Source organism: Pantherophis guttatus, chromosome 2 (genome assembly GCF_059756535.1).
Source record: "Pantherophis guttatus breed Tessera chromosome 2, ASM5975653v1, whole genome shotgun sequence".
NCBI lineage: Eukaryota > Metazoa > Chordata > Lepidosauria > Squamata > Colubridae > Pantherophis > Pantherophis guttatus.
The window spans coordinates 112,142,416-112,161,687 of NC_142064.1; the positions used below are offsets into that span (position 1 = coordinate 112,142,416).

General features: G+C 44.2%; 1 protein-coding gene and 1 pseudogene across 5 annotated transcripts in view; both read right to left on the reverse strand.

Annotated features, from left to right (window-relative positions):
- KANK2 (KN motif and ankyrin repeat domains 2) overlaps positions 1–19,272 on the reverse strand; it is a 101,595-nt gene that overhangs the window by 29,425 nt on the left and 52,898 nt on the right. The gene's annotated exons all lie outside the window — the stretch shown is intronic.
- On the reverse strand, positions 3,686–12,159 carry LOC148115267 (uncharacterized; annotated as a pseudogene).

Sequence of the window (19,272 nt, forward strand, 5' to 3'; positions counted from 1 at the left end):
AAGGTGCTTGGGCCCACATGCTAACATGTACTTTGCTGTTGCTACAAAGCTGAAAAAAGGCATATCATGAAAAAGAAAATAATCCTCAATGGGCTCACTGTTTTGATTCAACAGCTTTTCTTTGCAAGGAACAGCTGGTTCATTTCATTAGCACTGCAATGAAAACAGCTGGCAGCATAAGTTCACTACTGACACCAGAAAGAAGCCAGATCCCAGAGTCAATTCTCCTGGGAATTGAGGGAAAGAACACTGCTGTGCTGGGGCTTCAATCTAAGGATCTGGTTGGAATGACTCTGCTGGGACAAGGAAGACCATTCTTTTTAAAGAAACCATTTATGATCCTTTCAATTTGCCTTTCTGAGGTTGGCAAAAATATTCTCAGGCTCTTCAGAATGAGGTTAGCTTTAATTTAAAAAAATGATTTGGGAAGCTGCCAGCCCTTATACCCATACAATAATTGTTTGCAAGCAAGAAGTTTGCAAGCAAGGTAAGAACTAATCTGGATATGAGATATTTTCTGAAACTTTCTGTTTCACCTTCCATCTTTGAGAAGGTTCTCTTAACATTCCCCCACCCTAAGTGCTCTGAATGCAAAGCTGGCAAGGAAATTGTGAGATAATCTGTCTAGCAGAGTCACTTGGGGTATGACCTTAGTAGTTTAGGTTGTAGGCTTATATTTTCAGAGTTTTCACCAGTATATAAGGAACAAAAAGGGAAAGGTCAGCATGTAGTGGAGTTTAATGTGTGGCTAAAGGAATGGTGCAAAAGGGAAGGCTTTGGTTTTATTAGTCATGATGTCTGCAGCTAGTCCAATGAAAAACTGTACAAAAGAGATGGTTAGCATCCATCAAAGAAAGGGACTGAGTTACATGGCATTAAATTCACAGATTTTCTGGATAAACATTTAAAGTGAACAGTGGGGACAGAGAATTAATTGATACAGAACAATTCTGTCCCCAGAAATCTAAACTTAATAGGGTTATCAATGCATGTAACATAGATGTTTGTGTGGGTAATATTATCAACCTTGCTGTTAAGCAAAACCAAGCATTTAATAGTGTGTGCCATACCATGTGCACTAACCAAACAGGTGGCAAGAAAGTAGGGATAGTCAGGCACAACACAGGTTATGTAGACAGTAAACACAGGGTCAATCAAAGTGGACTCAAATGTCTATACACCAATGCACAGAGTATGAGGAATAAACAGGGTGAATTAGAAATCCAAGTAAACGAGGGCAGATATGATATTGTTGTCATTACAGAAACTTGGTGGGATGAAACCCACAAATGGAACATACAAGTAGAGGGATTTAACTTATTTAAAAGAAATAGAAAAAATAAAAGAGGAGGTGGAGTTGCACTATATATAAGAAATAACTACATCTCTACAGTTATCTGGAATGCATTTGGGTCAATATTAAAGGGGGGGGGATGACATTGCCATAGGTGTATACTATAGGTCACCCAACCAAACAGAGGAGATAGTTGAACTTTTGAACTTTTTGCTAGTCAGCTAACTGAGGTATGTAGGCCCAAAAAAGAAGTAAAAGATGGATTTTAAAGAAAATGGAATATATTGAAAGGATAACAAGGGAATTGAGATTATTTTTTAAAGAAAATAAAAAACACCATACTTCCTTAATAAATTTATGGGATACCATGAAAGTCTATATAAGGGGAATAACAATACCTTTCAATGCAAAGAAAAACAAGGAAAAATGGAAACAGCATAACACCCTATTGGAAGAAATTGGAAATCTGGAGAAGCGACTCCAAATAAAACCAGGAGATGAATTTGTTAAAGAGAACTTGATCCTGGTGAGACACAAATTAAATTTATTAGAACAAGAGGAGATTGCAAGGAACTGAAAATATTCCAAACAATTTTATTTCGAACACGCTAACAAAACCAGAAGGTGGCTGGTTTACAAGTTGAAAAAAGAGAAGGAAGGACGGATTATCCAACAACTTGAAGACAAGATGGGGATTACACAAAACAATGAAGAAGAAAAAAAGAAAATAGTACAAGATTACTATGAGGATCTTTACAAACAAGAGGAAATACCAAAGGACAAACTTGATAATTATTTACTGGAAGAAGGGATCATACCATTAGAGGGAAATTGTTAAAAAAAAGGGAATTGTTAAATAAAGAAATAACATTAGAAGAACTGAGAGGGGCGATTTCAAGGCTTAAAAATATCAAGACACCAGGGCCGGATGGTCTCCCAGGGGAAGTCTATAAAAAAATTGAGTGAAATTATAGAACCAGTGTTATTAGAACTTTGTAATAATGCATTATATGACAGGAAAATACCAGAATCGTGGAGGGAGGCATATATCACCTTAATCTCGAAAGAAGGTACAGATAAGAGTCAAATTAGAAATTATAGACCAATATCCCTTCTGAAAGCAGATTATAAAATATTTGTGAACATAATAGCAAAAAGGCTAAAAAAATATTGAATGAGATTATACACTCCGACCAAAATGGTTTTCTTCCCAGTAGACAAATAAGAGACAATATGAGAATAATTGTAGACACCCTGGAATACTACGAAGCTCATCCAGAGAAACAAATGGCGCTAGTCTTTTTGGATGCCCCAAAAGCTTTTGACAACTTAAATTGGCAATTTATGATTAGGCAAATTAGACAAATGAAACTGGGAACCAAATTTGAGAATATGATAGAAGCAATTTACAAATCACAAAAGGCAAGGGTAAATGGGGATATTACTAATATATTTCAGGTAACTAAAGGGGTACGACAAGAGTGCCCATTGTCACCACTGCTTTTCATTTTAACATTAGAAATATTATTAAATAGAATTAGAGCAAATTGAGAGATAAAGGGAATGAAAATTAAAAGAGAAGAGTACAATGCACAGGCCTTTTCCAACGATATGGTATTTATTATTGAGTAACCTCTGGAATCTGGCCCTGCCCTAATACTGGAAATAGAAACATATGGAGACTTAAAATTAATAAAGGGAAAACCAAAATGATAGTTAAAAACCTAACAACAACTCAGAAAAAAGAATTAGAAAAAGAAATGGATTTACAAATTGTTAAGAAAATTAAATATCTAGGGATATGGTTAACAGCGAGGTGTTCCTCGCTAAAGGAGGATAACTATATGGTGCTGGTCCAACAAATTAAGAAAGATTTGGAAAAGTGGAAAACGTAGGAAAACGTAGAGAATTGGATCTTTGGTTCCTGACACTGGAATTATTTTGTAACCCTTCTGGACAAAGAGTCAGTGTATGCAAGAGTGGGGTAGGTGGTGGAAGCTTGCAATTATGTCGACAGTGACAAAGAAGAAGGTCTTGACCCTTTCATTGGTGCCTACTCCAACAGCGACATCCCCAGCATTAAGAGGATCGGCGGACGATGTAAGACCCCCGGAAAAAGGGATTGGAGGACAAGAACTTCAAAATATGTTACAGATGATACAAAACACTATTACAAAGAATCAGGAACAGACAATGAAAAAGTTTGAAGATGTGCAGGAAGAAATGGCAAGTATCAGACAGGAAATTATGTATATCCATTGAAAATATGAGGAAGTTCAAGAAACACTAGTGGCCCATGAACAAAGATTTGATCGAGTAGAAACAAAAGTGGAGAAATCAGAGAGTAAAATGGACAGATGTGAAGCACGATTAATGCAAGTGAATCAAGAATTAGAAGGGGAGATAATTCACCTCGAGATGGACCGTGCTGCCTTCTATCTCCGATTTCAGAATGTGACGGAAGTGGAGGACGAACAGCTTGAAGAAATAATTGGGGAAATAGTAGCTGGTGCACTTGGGAGAGAGAAGGAATTGGTACAGCGCGATATAGACGAAGTTTACCGAGTCTATACAAACTATACTAGGCAGAATAAATTATCTCGAGAAATACACATATGGGGGACTTCCTGTTTGCTGTTTGTCGCTGCCAGACGTTCCTTCGGGATCGTCAGCTCCCATCTCCCATTCACAACGGAATGGTGGCTCGAAAAAACTCCGTTTCCATGAGGAAACGGAGATAGAGCCGGCAGGGGTGGGTAGAACTCTCTGCGGAGTCCCAAAAGTTTTTCCTTTACTTTTGGGACGGAGCGGATGAGATGCCCCGTATCCCCAGCCGCTGCTCCGGGCTTTGGGAGACCTCTGCTGATGCAGAGCCAGGCGTCAAAAGCAAGCCTGCAAATTTAACAGACTACTCAAAGAAAATGTGAGCTGGACCTGTAATACTGAACTGCAAGTATTTTACTGATTTTTTAAAAGAAATTATTTAAGAGAGAGGAGGAAAAGAAAGAGGAAAAAAAAAAAGCCTTTTAAAAAATGGCGTCGGCTGGAGGAGAGGCAGAAAGGAAAAGTCCTTCCGTTTCTATTACTACAATGTAGCGGAATAAATACCACTGGCTACATTTGTAGACAAAACTTCGCTCCTGTGTTTTTTTTTTCTTTTTCTCTCCCTTGGAGACCAGATATTGTTGTTGATTGGAAAGAAGTCTTTCTTGCTTTTTTTTTAACAAAGTCTGCCTGGGCAGAAACATGGCACCGAGACTCATAAAGTCAGATAAACAAGAAGGGGGGGGGATTCCCCCACCAACAACTTAAAGGAACAAGTCTTAATTCTTCAGTCTGAGAAACCTGATTTTAATATAATAGAATTTTTTATAGAAGAGATTGAAAGAAGGGAGGAGATTGTGAATCAGCAATTTGAAAAATTTAAGCAGGAAATTAAAGAATTGGTGAAATCTATGGCTAATGGTTTTACAGAATTTATGATGCAGTTGGACACAAATACTAATGTACTAGAGTCTAAAATGGAAGGAATTCAAGATAAATTGGACAATAGAATCCAAAAAATTGAAAATGACTTGATAAATATTCAGGATAATAGCTTAGAAGAAAAATCTAAAATGAATGCTGATCAAAAGTATGGTAATGCAGAAAATCTGCAACAGAAGATTGAAAAAGAGATTTTAATGGCACAATATAATTTCACAGAATATGCGATAAGATTAAGAGGTTTGCAGGAAAATAATAGAGATGATTTAAGGAAAATATCTTCTGAATTTCTAGCTGGGATTCTAAAGGTTCAACCTGATGAAGTGTTCTGTAGGATTGACAGAGTTTATCGAATTAACTCCTGGATTGCCAAGCATAGGCAATTGCCTAGAGATGTGGTGATTTATTTTACAGACAGAGAAATTAGGAATAACATCGTGCAAAATTCCTTCAATTCTAAGTTGCAATTGCATGGGAGAAAGATTTGGATTTACAAGGAACTCCCACCTAAGATATTGATGGAAAGGAAGAAATTTGGTTTTCTGGTGAATGAGTTAAAAAAGAGAAATATCTTATACAGGTGGGACGCCCCAGTTGGTATTATATTTAGATATCAAGGAGAAAGATATTAGCTAAACACTGTTGAAAGAGCGGAAGAATTTTATCAAAATAGGTTGAAAATGAACTTAACATCTTCAGGTATAATACAGGATAAGCAGAAGGAGCCGGAAATAAAGGTAAAATATCAAAATATAGAGACTGTACCAGAAGAATTGCCTTTGGATTTATTGGATACCCCAGCTGGACTATCTACAAATCTGAGAGAAGTGGCATCTAACCTTAAGGTGATGACTTATCAAGGCAAGGATAAGCATGGAAACCAATTAGGTGAAATACAAGGGATAAAAAAGAAATATGAGATACAAAAACAAAACCAACAAGACCAATCTACAAAGCAGAACAAAATCCGACCGGATGATACACAATTTGTAGAAAAGAAACCAGGATGGAAAACAAACCCACAAAAAGAAAAGAAAAAAAAAAAGAAATAGGTGGCATAAAAATAGAAATTTCTAAATCAGGCAACAGTGAAGCCAGTGACTTTAAAATATGAATTATTATGTGTAAATACAGAAGAGGCGACGTATTGGTTAATATCATCCTGAAGATTGTGGCAGATCTCTGCATGGCCGTAATTTGGGGACGTGAAAGGAGCCTTAAACTGATGGATTTGAATTATCCATTTTGGAATTTTTTTTTTTGTGTTGATAAATATATTATATTATCTCGAATTACAAGGCAAGAGAATTATGCTGGGGCATGCAGAAGATCGGGTTGTTACCCACTACGATGACGGGAATTAATAATCTTGATGAAACCCATAATTATTACTATATGGAATATAATTATAATGTCACTCGGGTGGTTGTTTTTACTTTTATATATATAAGAAGATATTTACTACTGATGGGGGCAGATATGATTGAAGATCTTGAATAAACTGTTGCACCAGCAAGTTATGTTACCCGATTATGGATGTTGGTTCTACCAATCCAGTGGAAAGATCTTAAAGAAGATATTATATGGATTATAAATTTAAAGTTATTGTCTTTTCTTTCTTTTTTTTATTTAGATATAATGGAAAATATAGACATAGATTTTTAAGTAGGGTGGGCAGTGAATCAATGATATTAAGAAATGTTGTGTATGGTAATTTTGCTTGATAGTGGGTGAATAAGCTAGTCAGTAGATTGATTAGTCTAAGAAAAGGGATTTTTAAGTGATATATTTAGGGGAGTGGAGGAAATGGATACAGTGGAATAAATGTTAAACTAGATTTGATGGGGAAGGCTGCTTTGAAATGTCATAGTAATATACATAGAAGATTAAATGTTAAAGTAGGACTTATTGTATAGTTTTAAAGTGGAGAAGTTATAATGTCATAGTATAACGTCTTTTTTTTTTCCTCTTTTTCCTTTTTTCCCCTTTCTTTTCTATTTTCTCTTTTCTGAAATGTATGGATAAAGGGGGATGTTATAATATTAATAATATTTTTAGTAAGTAAAGGTCAATATCTAGAGGAGGGAGTAAGTAATCTGTTACGAATTAGATTTTTTTTTGTTATGAAGAAGTCACGGGGGGGATGGGTGGGGTGGGGAGGGGGGGTTAGGGAGGGGGAGGGAGAGGGGAGGGAAAAAAGGGGGAAAAATCTGTATTTGAAAACTTTTTCAATTAAAAAAAAAAAAAGAGAGAAATACACATATGATTCAGCAAAAAATCGTTAAGAGAAGAATTGTATCAGGGCACCAGGGATTGGAAGATTATTTATAAGGGTTAAGAAATTGTGATATTAAAGCAGGTCCCGCGACGTGTTCACGAACAAAGCCAGAAATACCAGTTCTTGACAGAACAGTTAAGAAAATATAGGGTTCCTTACCGATGGTTGCTTCCAGAGGGTTTAATGATGACGTGGCAGGATAAGAGGGTGAAAATCGAGAACCTTCGAGAGGCACATGATTTCTATGAAAACCAGTTTAATATAAGTGAACACGGTAGTGAAGAAGAACTGGAACAAAAGAGCTGTGAGAACCAGAAGACCGGTAGAACGGAAAAGGGCGGGAAACTGAAAGAGACAATGAAAGGAGGAAAGAGTGATATAAGTGAAGACAGCGAAGTGAAGAGGTGGAGAAGATTGGAAACTTGATATCAATTAATATTAATGGATTAAATGCCCCAAGAAAACGAAATAGGATCTTTTCAAAATTACAAAAATTAAAAACTGGTATAATATGTCTCCAGGAGGTCCACATTAGGAAGAAACACATGGATATATTAAGATGTTGATGATTGGGGGAGCTATATGTATCTCTGGTGGACCAAAAGAAGTGAGGTGTGGCAATTTATATTCAAACTTATATAGAATCTAAAAAGATATACTCAGACGAAGAGGGAAGATTGTTAATGGTAGAAGTAACAATGTATGGTAGACGTATCTTGCTGGTGGGTATTTATGCTCCTAATAGTAATTAAAGAAAATTCTATAAAAGGGTATATAAAAATTGGTAGAATTAGAATATAAACTGTTAGGATATGGTTTGAGCCTAACAAGTTGTCCAGGCAATATATGTGTTCTGTAACTTTAATATGAATATGTATTGTGTGACTTTAAAGTTTTACTGCTGAGTCATTGTAATGCTGAGTCATGCTGTAATTAGATAATCACTGGTTGTAAATGTATTTAAGAAAGGTACTGTAAAATATTCAGTTGATGATAAGCTACCATTGTGTGAGGAGTCGCTATCATTGTGCTATCATCGTTGGATGGATCTGCTACCATCGTGGTTTGTGAACCAGAGTGAGTTTATTATTCTAACCAACTACTGTTTGTGTGGTAAGAAGATTTTTGTATCACTGGACTGATTTAACTGGCAAAGACTTGGATTGATTTAAAGACTATGAGATTGTTTTTTCACTATAAAGCAAACTTTTGATAAACCAGTTTGCACATCTCTTATTCATTGCTCTCAGCAACGTTTCTCTGTGCTCTACACTCTGCTGGTTGGTAACACAACAACAATATCCTTAACATGAACACATTTGTATTATGGGGGATTTCAATGCTATAATAGACAGAGAGAAGGATTATAAATCTGGAAAAGGGGTGTGTGTGAAAAAGAAAGGTAGGAAGATGTTGCCGGTAATTTGGAATCAATTAAGGGAAGAATTTGGACTATAGGAAATACAGTATGGCGGAACTTTTACCCGACAAGGGAACAGTTTACCTTTTTCTCCTCCAGGCATAACTCATGGTCCCGCATTGACATGATATGGATGTCGTTGGAATTAGGGGAAATGATACGAGAGGTTGAAACTTTACTTTACTTTTACTTTTACTTTTATTAGACTTCTATACCGCCCTTCTCCCGAAGGACTCAGGGCGGTGTACAGCCATATTAAAACACATAAAATTTACAAAATTTAAAAACCATTAAAATCAAAATATACAAAAATTTGGCCCACAACTTAAAAACTAACATACACCGATTAAAATTCATATTCATGTTAGGCCAGCCCAGCTTGTTGAAACAAGAGGGTCTTCAGGGTGCGGTGAAAGGTGCGCAGGTCGGGGATCATATGCACATCTAGGGGCAGCTCATTCCAGAGGGCTGGTGCCCCCACAGAGAAGGCTCTTCTCCCTGTTGTAGCGTGGGAATAACGAGAGGCACAAGCAGGCTAGTAACAACAGCTCTTTAATTCAGGGTGAGACTTCAGCAAAAGAACACAGGCAGCAGCCCTCTTTATATACTTTTCCTAGGTGACCAAGAACCAATCAGGATTCACTGTACATTTTATTATTATTATTATTATTTATCATATTTGTATACCGCCCTACTCCCGAAGGACTCAGGGCGGTGAACAGCCAAGATAAAATACAAAGACATACAAAAGTTAAAAAACTATTAAAAATAGATTAAATAATTTAGGCTCAGAAAACAAATTAAAACATCCAATTTATCTAAAAAAAACATTTAAAACCCAATTTAAAAGCCAATTTAAAAGGGAGAGTTAGGCCAGACCAGCCTGTTGGAATAAAAACGTTTTTAGGGCGCGGCGGAAGATGCGCAAGTCTTGGATCCTCCGTATCTCCGGGGGGAGCTCGTTCCAGATGGCAGGTGCCCCCACAGAGAAGGCTCTCCCCCTGGGGGCCGCCAGTCGACATTGTTTGGCCAACGGCACCCTGAGGAGCCCCTCTCTATGGGAGCGAACTGGTCGGTGAGAGGCTACTGGTGGCAGAAGGCGGTCTCGTAAGTACCCTGGTCCTGAGCCATGGAGAGCTCTAAAGGTGATAACCAAAACCTTGAAGCGCACCCGGAAGACCACTGGGAGCCAGTGCAGCTCGCGCAGGAGGGGGGTCACATGGGAGCGCCACATCGCTCCCATCACCACCCGCGTGGCCGCATTCTGGACCAATTGGAGCCTCCGGGTGCTCCTCAAGGGGAGCCCCATGTAGAGAGCATTGCAATAATCCAGGCGTGAGGTGACAAGGGCGTGAGTGACCGTGCATAACAAGTCCCGATCCAGAAAGGGATGCAACTGGCGAATCAGGCGAACCTGATAAAAAGTCCTCCTGGCCATGGCCGCCATATGCTCTTCTAAAGACATCCGTGAGTCCAGGAGGACGCCCAAGTTGCGAACCCCATCTGTGGGGGCCAACAACTCGCCCCCAATAGTCAGAGATGGCGCCAACTGACTATATCGGGACGTCGGAAACCACAGCCACTCGGTCTTGGATGGGTTGAGCCTGAGTCTGTTCCTCCCCATCCAGATCCGTACGGCCTCCAAGCACCGGGACATCACCTCAAGGGCATCATTGGGGTGGTCTGGGGTGAGATGTACAGCTGGGTGTCATCAGCATACTGATGGTACTTCACCCCAAAACCACGGATGATCTCACCCAGCGGCTTCACATAAATGTTGAACAGAAGGGGTGAGAGGACCGATTCTTGCGGCGCCCCACATACAAGGGGCCTCGGGGTCGACCTCTGCCCCCCTGTCAACACAGACTGCGACCGGTCGGAGAGAAAGGAGGAGAACCACTGTAAAACAGTGCCCCCCACCCCCAACCCTTCCAACCGGTGCAGCATGATACCATGGTCGATGGTATCAAAAGCCGCTGAGAGGTCTAATAGGACCAGGACAGAGGAGCAACCCCTGTCCCGAGCCCTCCAGAGATCATCAACCAATGCGACCAATGCCGTCTCTGTGCTGTACCCGGGCCTGAAGCCCGACTGGAATGGATCTAGATAAGTCAATTCATCCAGGTACTGAGGCAGCTGTTGTGCAACCACACTCTCAACAACCTTCGCAACAAAGCGAAGGTTGGAGACAGGACGATAATTTGCTAACACAGCCGGGTCCAGGGAGGGCTTCTTGAGGAGGGGCCTCACCACCGCCTCTTTCAAGGCAGCGGGAAAGACACCCTCACTCAAAGAAGGATTTATAATCCCCTGGAGCCAGCCTTGCGTCACCTCCCGGGAGGCCAGTACCAACCAGGAGGGACACGGGTCCAATAAACATGTGGCCGCACTCAGTCTGCTTAGTATCCTGTCCATGCTTTCGGGAGTCACAGGATCAAACTCTTCCCATATAATATTCTCAGGACCTGCCCCTGTCATCTCCCCTGGATCTACCCAGTCAGAGTCCAGCTGTTCCCAAATCTGAGCAATTTTGTCATACAGATATTGTACAAAATCCTCAGCTCTACCCTCCAAGGGGTCCTCCCATGCCCCCTGGTGGAGCAGGGAGCGGGTCACCCTAAACAGGGCGGCCGGGTGATTATCTGATGATGCAATAAGAGCGACGAAATAGTTATACTTCGCCGCTTTTATCACCACCAGGTAGGTCTTAAAATGAGACCTTACCAGTGTTCTGTCAGATTCAGAATGGCTGGCCCTCCAACCGCTCTCCAGGCATCTTTTCGGGCACTTCATCTCCCTCAGCTCCTCGGTGAACCAAGGAGCCAGGAGAGATTAGCGCTGGGTCAGAGGCCGCAAAGGCACGACCCGATCCAAAGCTCCAGCGGCCGCCCTATCCCAGGCAGCCACCAGGTCCTCAGTCAAGCTGTGTGCCAGAGCCTCAGGAAATGGCCCAAGCTCCATCTGGAACCTATCTGGATCCATCAGGCGCCTGGAGCGGAACCATCTCAACGGTTCCGCCTCTCTGCGGCGGGGTGCGGCGGTTCGAAGGTCAAAGCGAAGGAGGGAGTGATCCGACCATGACAAGGGCTCGATCACTATATCCCCTATCTCAAGATCACTCAACCACTGACCAGAGACAAAAACCAGGTCCAGCGTGTTTCCCCCTGTGTGAGTAGGGCCATGAACTAACTGGGTCAGGTCCATGGCCGTCATGGAAGCCAGGAACTCCTGAGTCACCTCAGACGCCTCACCAGCGGATGGCAGGTTAAAATCCCCCATGACCATATGCCTGGGGGTGTCAACCGTTACCGTGGCTATAACGTTGAGCAGCTTGGGCAGGGCTGCCGCTACGTGGCAGGGAGCCAGGTACGTAACCAGCACGCCCATCTGCACCCCATGACCCCACTTCACAAGGAGGGACTCACATCCAGCCGTCTGAGGAACAGTGGCCTCCCTCGGTCCAAGACCCTCATTAATGACAACTGCCACCCCTCCGCCCCGCCCCTGTGATCTTGGCTGATGGAATGCACGGAAATTGGGTGGGCACATATCAACAAGGGGGGCTCCCCCCTCCTGGCCCAACCAGGTCTCCGTAATACCCGCCAGGTCCGCACCCCCCTCCTGAATAAGATCACAAATGAGGGGGGCTTTATTTATCACGGACCTGGCATTGCACAGCATCAGCCGAAGGCCTGGGGCCCAAGGTTCCGTACAACCTGGGGAACGAGAAGAGCTTTGGGGGCCAGAGCGCACCACCGCTTGCAACCAGCGAGGACGCACTCCCGCAAGATGATGTGGCCCCCTGCTCCCGCCATATCTGCCCCTCCCACCTACAGTATCGATGTCATGGCCATCTGTATCATAAGCTCTAACCCCCTCCTTGACCCCTGAGTCCGCACCTCCCATGCCACGCCCCTCGGCTGGCCCAGATACCCTCCCCTGTGGGTGTTCCCCCAAACCCACGTAACCTACCCCCCTCCCAGAATCCCTTAAAATCCTATTTAAAAATTTCCCTAAAAAACCCCATAACCCTCTTTTTGCTCTATGCCATCTCTCCGGACTCCAAAGTCCATCATCGAGATAGGCCCTCGATAAAGCAGAGGGCCAGACCTGAGAGAGGGGGGAATCTCGCAGTTTGAGGAGTTCTCCCAATGAGTACATTTTGTAGCTAGATAGTCCATAGCTGGTAGGCATGTCCTAGCTATCCAGGGTCCCGTGGAGAGAGTATCAATCAGAGGTATAAGTCATTTTAGTCCCACTGACCTCTCACGTCAGTGGTAGAAAACTTAAGCCATTTTGAACTCAGATGTAAACATCGGTCACCCTCTCACGGCAACCAGATATAAGGGAGAAAAACAGCAGCTTTAGTCCAGTTCTTTCAATGTTGTACCTAGGCACAGATGGAATAGCCAATCCTTGAGTTCAGAGACACGGATAGTCTGTGGGAAATATGTAGTAGGTGAATCCAGGGGGACTCAGATAACATAAAAGTAGGGAAACTCTCATCCTGACATACAGGAAACAACAAACCTGGATAGCAAATGATCACAAAAGGCTGAATATCTGGCCACAAAAGGGGCACGGGAGATGAGAATACAGGAGGGGGGGGAGATGGAGTAAGGCAGTCACTTTGCAGAAGCAAAGCCCCCATGGTAGACACTACAATCCCCTTCCCATCTCCTTAGCCACCTTCAGGTCTTCCATGTATAAAGGTTTAACCCCCCCCCATAGAAAAAAGAGGGGGGAGGCCTCTGGGAGGCGGTCCAGGGCTGGCCCGACAATGAATGGGTCAGCATCCCTCCGTCACCCAGGAGTTTCCGCTGAAAATAGTCAGGCAGGTCCCTGCTCTCCCGCTTGTGGCCTCTTTGGTCTCCGCCGCTCCCACTACCGCCGCCAGTAACCGCCATTTCGGGCGCCGTCATCACTGCTGCCATCACCATCGGCCTCCTCTGCACCGACTCCGCCCACCGCTGGCCTCCGCAGGCAACTCCTGCCATCGCCAGGGTCCAACGGAGTCTCGCCCAGGGTGCCAGATGGCCACCGCAGCCGTGCACCGCCATCCCTCCGGCAGCCTCCGACGGATGCAGGGTTGGCTGTCACGGAGCTCCAGGCCTATCTAGCCATCTTACACCCCTCCAGCACTGCCCGTCTCACTTCAAGCTGTTCTGGAGAGCCAAGCCATAAACTGCACTCCCAAAAGGTCTTCTGGAGCCGAAAATGCTCCCAACGGATTGACGAATCAGCCGTCTCACCATGCCATGGGCCATAGGTGGACATATTGGCCCTAAGGACCCCCTAATCGCCAGGACATCACCCCCGCAAAACCGGAGCTCCATCGGGAGTCGCCATCTTGGGCATGCGCCAAGCGAAATTTGAATTTCCCGCACACAATAGATACATACATAACACCCCTCCACTCCCAGAAGGCACTTATTCTATCTATTTACATATTTACATACAAAATCACACAGGTGACCAGGACGTGTCTTAATCCTGGTTGACCTGCGCAGTTCAGTTGTTGGCGAGGCGTTGAGCCAGTCGGAGGGACCTCCTGTCCCTCCCGGCTCCGCCAATGGAACCTCTTGGATTTCTCCGGAGGTGTGGCTATCTCCGGCTGGGAGTGTCGGCTCGCTGGGGTGGCGCTGGAACTCATGCTTGCCAGATAAGTATTCCGGCTTACTCAGGCTTGAGGTAGCTGTGTCAAGAAGACCTTGAAAGTTAGGACATGAGTTTTCGTTTTGTAAATGTTTACGCAATTGATCTATATGCCTTCTCCAGATTTTACCATGCCCTATATCGACTGTATATGACTTTGGTCCAGTAATTCCCACGATGGCTCCCTTTACCCATAAGGGCCCATTGGTGTAACTTCTAGCAAAAACTGGTGTTCCTACTTGGAATTGGCTTAGTCCTCCCCCTTCCCCCTTGAAGCTATCGGGGGAGTAATTGGGATGCAGGCGGTCGAGGATGCATCTTAGTTTTCGGCCCATTAAGAGCTCGGCTGGGCTGCGGCCTGAGGTCGGGCATGGGGTGGTGTGCTGTACTGCCAAGAACTCATCTATTCTAGCCTGCCAATCCCCTGCATCAAGCCGTGAAAGAGCTTCTTTGGCCGTTCTTACGAATCTTTCAACAAGGCCATTAGAAGCCAGATGAAAAGGAGCGGATAATGCATGTCTTATTCCTAATTCGGCTAGGTACCTTCAAATTGAGTTGCCGTGAATTGGGGCCCATTGTCGGATACCAGGGTGTCCAGCAACCCATGTGTTACGAATAGTTTTCTGAGTACTTTGATTACGGCCTCAGAAGTGGTAGATGGCATTAGGGCAATTTCGAGCCACTTAGAATATGCATCTACAATAATGAGAAAGTTCTGGCCGTGGAACGGGCCAGCGAAATCAATGTGAATCCTCCCCCATGGCCCTTTTGGTTTTTCCCATTCGCGAACGGGAGCTATGGGCGGATCTGGGCGGGACTCCTGGCAGGGCCTGCACTTCCCTACCCACTCAGTGACATCTTGGTCGAGATGTGGCCACCAAACATAACTAACATAACATAACCGTGAAGGAATAACCACCCTATCACCCCACAACAAGCAACCCCCCAACATTGACAGTTCATTTTTTTTGTTAAAGTACAATTGAAAGTCACCATCGTCCACCTTGGTAGGCCAACCCCTCGTTACCCAGCCCATTACAGTGCGCAACACAGAGTCTCTGGCAGAAACCCTCGCCACCTCGTTTGAAGAAATGGGGCCCGGGGAAACAATGTCAAGCAGTAAAACCGGGGCTTCCGGTTTTCTTCCAATAGTTCGGGCAAGGGGCATCGGCTGAGGGCGTCAGCATGTCCTGAAGTTTTGCCCGGCCGGTGGAGCAGTCTGTACGAGTACGCGGCTAAGAAAATGGACCATCTGGTCATCTGGGGGGAGAGAGCAGCCGGGGTCAGTTTATCTCCAGCCAGAAGGCCCAAAAGAGGCTGGTGGTCCGTAATAAGTTCAAATTTGTGGCCAAACAAATACTCGTGAAATTTTTTGACCCCCGCTACAGCCGCTAGTGCCTCCCTATCTAATTGGCTATAGTTTCTTTCAGCACTAGACAAAGTGCGAGAGTAATAGGCGATGGGCGCCTCTAACCCATTCGGCAGTCTATGGCTTAGAACCGCGCCTACACCAAAGGGGGAAGCGTCACAGACCAATACTAGAGGTAGTTCGGAATTGTATTGGATGAGGAAACTGTCCTCAGACAAAAGTCTCTTTACTGCGTTGAATGCGGCCGCTTCTCGCTTGCCCCAAACCCACGGAACGTTTTTTCCAAGGAGCCTGTGCAGAGGCTCCGCAACAGTGGCTTTGTGTTTCAGGAACATCGTATAAAAATTGAGGAGGCCCAGGAAAGCCTGCAGTTCGGATTTTGATTTGGGGGTGGGCGCGCTTTGGATGGCCCTAACTTTGCTTTCTGTGGGGTGAATGCCCGTGCCGTTGATTCTGTAGCCTAAGAATTCCACTGATGGAACCGCTATCTTGCATTTTGTTCGCTTGAGTTTAAGTCCCGCTTCTCTGAACCTCGTTAGGACTTGTCTAACTCTCTGGCCTAACTGAGTCTCGTCTTGGCCACTAATCAAAACGTCGTCAAAATATGGGACGACACCTGGGAGGCCTTGTAGAAGGCGCTCCATTGTACTTTGAAAGAGTCCTGGGGCAATGCTGACCCCAAACTGAAGCCTGGTGCATTTAAAGGCACCTCTGTGAGTTACTATTGTCTGTGATTCTGCCGTAGCGTCATCTACCGGCAGTTGCTGGTATGCCTGCGCAAGGTCTAGTTTTGCGAATAGCTTGCCAGGCCCCAGGGAATGTAGTAGATGGTGGACTATCGGAACCGGATAGGCGCTCTGCTGCAACGCCTTGTTAATCGAACATTTATAGTCGGCGCAAATTCTAATTGAGCCATCCGATTTGACTGGCGTGACTATTGGGGTTTCCCACTTAGTGTGATCTACAGGAACAAGCACCCCTTGCTTAATGAGCTTGTCGAGCTCCGCATCAATTTTGGGCTTTAAAGCAAATGGAACTCGTCTTGCTTTTAGTCTGATTGGCGCTATGTTGGAGTCTAAATTAAAGGATATAGGGGTCCCCACGTACTTGCCTAGAGTCTCTTCGAAACGTCCCGAAACTTGTGGAGCAGGGTTTCTTTAAGTGATGATCCGCTGATGCTGTGAACGCCCGTGAAACCCATGCCGAGGGCCCGGAACCATTTCATGCCCAGTAAACTTGGTAGAGGCTTGCTAACGATGGTCAGGGGCAGCTCTTTCTGGAACTCGCGTAGGTGACCCGGAACGTGCCCACGCCTTCAACGGGAACTCGGTTTCCCTGGTAGTCTAGTAGGAGGATTTTCTGATGGGACAGCTGGTTCTTCTGAAGTCGGGGCAGGAGTGCCTTGAGTGTTGACCAGGACATGATCGATAACATAGACCCGGTGTCGATTTCCATTTCGCACAATTTGCCATCAATTTCTACTTTCGTGTAGACTTTCTCATCGTCTGTTGTGCTGGCTTGGCCGATTCTTGTGCTGTAGGTCTCCCGCTTTTGAGGTTCGCGCCGTTTTCTCACGCCGTCATCTTTGATTGGCTGTTTTGAATGAGCCGGTTCTGGTTGGTCGCGGTAGTCACGTGACTTTTGACTACGCGGAAATTGAGCTCTGCAAACTCGTGCCAGGTGGCCTTTCCTGTCGCAACGCCTGCAAATGGCTTCTCTGTATTTACACGAATGTCTCTCGTGATCCCCGCCACAGCTGGGGCAGTTCTCGTGGCGGCGGCTTTGTTCGCTCGATTTTTTTTCTGCATGGAAGATGTCCTCGTCCGACTCTTCTTCTGTGCTAGTTCGCACCTTTTCTCTGTGGATGGGGGCTGTTTTCGGCCCGTCTTTGCTTGGACTGGGTCGCTGCAGCGCTTCCGAAGCTTTCGTTGATGCCTTGTGTGCTCGGGCTTCGTCTAGCGCGCTGGCTAGCGTGAGGTCTGGCTTGGCTAGAAGACGCCTTTGTAACTGGGTATCTCGAACCCCGCAAATCAGTTGTTCAAGCAACGCGTCGTCTAAGTCTCTGTAGTCACAATGCGTTGCGGCTTTTCGAAGCGCGGCCACATAAGCACTGACCGGCTCTCCTTCTTTTTGAACTCGTTGTCGGAGTTCGTAGTGCTGGACGAATTTAGACGGAACTGGAGCGTAGTGGGCTTTCAGGTTAGCCTGAAGGACGTCCCAGGGAACCGTCTGGATTGGGGTTGGCTCGCAGAGGGATTCAGCCATCTCGAATACGTCTGGCCTGCAGTGGCTTAAGAACAGAGCCCTTTTTCTGTTCGCAGAGAGCCCTTGCATTTCGCTCGCTTCCAGTGAGCACTCGAACCTGGTCAGATACGATCCCCACTTCTCTTGGGTCGGGTCGAAGGGTTTTGGCAGAACATAGGCAGACATGCCGTATCTCCGTGTTCGCTAGTCACCCTGGCTGAAACTCCAAGCTCTTTTGAAAAACCTCTTGTGTCCTCTATCCTACCTTCGTCGCCAATGTTGTAGCGCAGGAATAACGAGAGGCACAAGCAGGCTAGTAACAACAGCTCTTTAATTCAGGGTGAGACTTTAGCAAAAGAACACAGGCAGCAGCCCTCTTTATATACTTTTCCAAGGTGACCAAGAACCAATCAGGATTCACTGTACATTTGAATTTCCCGCACAAAATAGATACATAGATAACACTCCCCACAGAGAAATTTTAAGGAATGATTGGGCAGATCACAACCCTTTAGTGCTTACCTGGAAAGGAGAGTGTAGTAGAGGACGATGGATGATGAGGGCAGAATTATGCAAAGATAAGGATTTTGTGGAGTTGTTAAAATGGGAGCTGGCTCTTTTTTTCCAGGAGAACAGATGAGAGGATACATCTTTACAAATAATATGGGATACAGTTAAGGCAGTGGCGAGAGGGGTTGTGCTTAAATATATGGCTAAAAAATGGAAGGAAGATAGGCAGGAGAGACTAGAGTGGGCCGACAGGCTGGAGAAATGGGAAACGAAATTACAAAAGAAAAGTGGAAAACGTTACAAATATCGCTTTTAGATAGGATAGTGACTAGTAAGATGAATATCCTGCCTAAACTATTATACTTATTTCAAATAATCCCCATCCCAATAGACAGAAAATTTTTCATGGAACTTAATTAAATTATTACCAAATTTGTCTGGTCTGGAAAAAAGGCAAGGATAAAATTACGTTTTCTCCAAGACAGTAGAAGTAGGGGTGGTTTTGGTCTCCCGGCATGGTAATTATACAACAAAGCAGCTACTTTAGTTTGGATAAGGGATTGGGTCAATTTAAGAAAAAGAAGAATCTTAATTCTGGAAGGACACGATTTACAAAAGGGGTGACATGCTTTTATGTGGGACAAAGGGAATAGGATACATTCATACTTTTACAGACATAAAATAAGAGATGTATTGATACGAATTTGGGAAGATATAAAGAAGAAACATTATACGAAAATTCCCGGTTGGCTATCTACCATGGAAGCTATGATCCACCCCAACACATTAGACATTAATAAAATGCCTACATACACAGAAAACTTAGATAAACAGGGAAAGCTTAAAAGTAACCAGGTATTAAAAGAACAAGGAATATCCATTGACTGGTGGCCATACTTACAACTACAATTCAGATACAAAAAAGATTGGGAAGAATACGGAATAGATTTGGAACCAAGACAATTAGATGAATTGCTGATTGGCCCTAAAAGAAAATTAATATCTAAATTATACAA